Genomic DNA, 2,500 nt, shown 5'->3' with positions numbered 1-2,500 from the left:
GCAATCAGTGTGGTGTGGCCGTAGGCTCTGGGCCTAGTGAGTTTTGTACTTTTAAGCATCTAGTCAGCTAGACCTTGCAGTTTTGAAAGGCAATTGAGAAATGGCTCACTTCCTGAACTTGGAGCACAAAAAAGCCTACAGCACCTGGTATTCCCAGGCGGTCTCCCATCCAGATACTAACGAGGCCCGACACTGCTTAGCTTCCGAGATCGGGCGCATTCAGTGTGGTGTGGCCGTAGGGTCTGGGCCTTGTGAGTTTTGTACTTTTAAGCATCTAGTCGGCTAGACCTTGCAGTTTTGAAAGGCAATTGAGAAATGGCTCACTTCCTGAACTTGGAGTACAAAAAAGCCTACAGCACCTGGTATTCCCAGGCGGTCTCCCATCCAGGTACTAACTAGGCCCGACACTGCTTAGCTTCTGAGATCAGACGAGATCAGGCGCATTCAGTGTGGTGTGGCCGTAGGCTCTGGGCCTAGTGAGTTTTGTACTTTTAAGCATCTAGTCGGCTAGACCTTGCAGTTTTGAAAGGCAATTGAGAAAGGGCTCACTTCCTGAACTTGGAGCACAAAAAAGCCTACAGCACCTGGTATTCCCAGGCGGTCTCCCATCCAGGTACTAACTAGGCCTAACACTGCTTAACTTCCGAGATCAGACGAGATCGGGTGCATTCAGTGTGGTGTGGCCATAGGCTCTAGGAATGCTAAGAATATTACTCTTATGCATTTGCATTTAGTAAGCTAAGCCATGCAGCCACTTGCAACATGATACCACGCTCATCGCTCGATCAGGCGAGATATGTAAGACTGGTGGGCCCATTCAGGACTCCTATGTCTGGTAGGATAACTTTAATTCATCCATCCTGTGTCTGTTGCAGGGAGGTGGAGAGAACAATCAACACAATAATGGTTTTCTTTCATGCCTCGTGAAGGACTCAATATTCTCTGTACTGCATTACATGTGAAAGTCGATTTATTACCCATGAACACACTACCTGTATGCTAATTCTATGTAAAAATGTAGCTCCAGCCCTCATGATGTTGTCCAACATTTCCGCTATAAAACGGGATACAATTATTTTGGAAACATACCAAATTTGAAAAATAATTGAGAAGTTGCACAATTACTAATCATGGAGCACAAAAAAAGCCTACAGCACCTGGTATTCCCAGGCAGTCTCCCATCCAAGTACTAACTAGGCCCGACCCTGCTTAGCTTCTGAGATCGGGCGCATTCAGTGTGGTGTGGCCGTAGGCTCTGGGCCTAATGAGTTTTGTACTTTTAAGCATCTAGTCGGCTAGACCTTGCAGTTTTGAAAGGCAATTGAGAAATGGCTCACTTCCTGAACTTGGAGCACAAAAAAGCCTACAGCACCTGGTATTCCCAGGCGGTCTCCCATCCAGGTACTAACGAGGCCCGACACTGCTTAGCTTCCAAGATCAGACGAGATCGGGCGCATTCAGTGTGGTGTGGCCGTAGGCTCTGGTTCTTGTGAGTTTTGTACTTTTAAGCATCTAGTCGGCTAGACCTTGCAGTTTTGAAAGGCAATTGAGAAATGGCTCACTTCCTGAACTTGGAGTACAAAAAAGCCTACAGCACCTGGTATTCCCAGGCGGTCTTCCATCCAGGTACTAACTAGGCCCGACACTGCTTAGCTTCTGAGATCAGACGAGATCAGGCACATTCAGTGTGGTGTGGCCGTAGGCTCTGGGCCTAGTGAGTTTTGTACTTTTAAGCATCTAGTCGGCTAGACCTTGCAGTTTTAAAAGGCAATTGAGAAAGGGCTCACTTCCTGAACTTGGAGCACAAAAAAGCCTACAGCACCTGGTATTCCCAGGCGGTCTCCCATCCAGGTACTAACTAGGCCTGACACTGCTTAACTTCCGAGATCAGTCAAGATCGGGTGCATTCAGTGTGGTGTGGCCGTAGGCTCTAGGAATGCTAAGAATATTACTCTTATGCATTTGCATTTAGTAAGCTAAGCCATGCAGCCACTTGCAACATGATACCACGCTCATCGCTCGATCAGGCTCGATCAGGCGAGATATATAAGACTGGTGGGCCCATTCAGGACTCCTATGTCTGGTAGGATAACTTTAATTCATCCATCCTGTGTCTGTTGCAGGGAGGTGGAGAGAACAATCAACACAATAATGGTTTTCTTTCATGCCTCTTGAAGGACTCAATATTCTCTGTACTGCATTACATGTGAAAGTCGATTTATTACCCATGAACACACTACCTGTATGCTAATTCTATGTAAAAATGTAGCTCCAGCCCTCATGATGTTGTCCAACATTTCCGCTATAAAACGGGATACAATTATTTTGGAAACATACCAAATTTGAAAAATAATTGAGAAGTTGCGCAATTACTAATCATGGAGCACAAAAAAAGCCTACAGCACCTGGTATTCCCAGGCAGTCTCCCATCCAAGTACTAACTAGGCCCGACCCTGCTTAGCTTCTGAGATCGGGCGCATTCAGTGTGGTGTGGCCGTAG

The 2,500-nt window shown here is 46.6% G+C and overlaps 5 non-coding genes and 4 pseudogenes across 5 annotated transcripts; all 9 read right to left on the bottom strand.

Annotated features, from left to right (window-relative positions):
- The window catches only part of LOC138543933 (5S ribosomal RNA), a 109-nt pseudogene extending 83 nt beyond the window's left edge, over window positions 1-26 (bottom strand).
- A 106-nt stretch (window positions 27-132) lies between these two features.
- On the bottom strand, window positions 133-241 carry LOC138544513 (5S ribosomal RNA; annotated as a pseudogene).
- A 106-nt stretch (window positions 242-347) lies between these two features.
- On the bottom strand, window positions 348-466 carry LOC138544338 (5S ribosomal RNA). The gene has a single exon (XR_011290699.1). It is a non-coding gene; the product is annotated as a 5S ribosomal RNA (ribosomal RNA).
- Window positions 467-572: 106 nt separating this feature from the next.
- Window positions 573-691, bottom strand: LOC138549561 (5S ribosomal RNA). Its single transcript, XR_011293341.1, has one exon. It is a non-coding gene; the product is annotated as a 5S ribosomal RNA (ribosomal RNA).
- Window positions 692-1,145: 454 nt separating this feature from the next.
- On the bottom strand, window positions 1,146-1,254 carry LOC138544694 (5S ribosomal RNA; annotated as a pseudogene).
- A 106-nt stretch (window positions 1,255-1,360) lies between these two features.
- Window positions 1,361-1,479, bottom strand: LOC138540664 (5S ribosomal RNA). Its single transcript, XR_011288703.1, has one exon. It is a non-coding gene; the product is annotated as a 5S ribosomal RNA (ribosomal RNA).
- A 106-nt stretch (window positions 1,480-1,585) lies between these two features.
- On the bottom strand, window positions 1,586-1,704 carry LOC138540293 (5S ribosomal RNA). The gene has a single exon (XR_011288347.1). It is a non-coding gene; the product is annotated as a 5S ribosomal RNA (ribosomal RNA).
- Window positions 1,705-1,810: 106 nt separating this feature from the next.
- On the bottom strand, window positions 1,811-1,929 carry LOC138542096 (5S ribosomal RNA). The gene has a single exon (XR_011290084.1). It is a non-coding gene; the product is annotated as a 5S ribosomal RNA (ribosomal RNA).
- A 464-nt stretch (window positions 1,930-2,393) lies between these two features.
- LOC138544692 (5S ribosomal RNA) overlaps window positions 2,394-2,500 on the bottom strand; it is a 109-nt pseudogene continuing 2 nt past the window's right edge.

The sequence above is a fragment of the Ambystoma mexicanum genome, unplaced genomic scaffold (assembly GCF_040938575.1).
Source record: "Ambystoma mexicanum isolate Mex_15411 unplaced genomic scaffold, UKY_AmexF1_1 Mex_scaf10, whole genome shotgun sequence".
NCBI classification, from domain to species: Eukaryota; Metazoa; Chordata; class Amphibia; order Caudata; family Ambystomatidae; genus Ambystoma; species Ambystoma mexicanum.
Note: the sequence above shows the minus strand (reverse complement) of the source record. Positions and strands in the feature narration are given on the sequence as shown.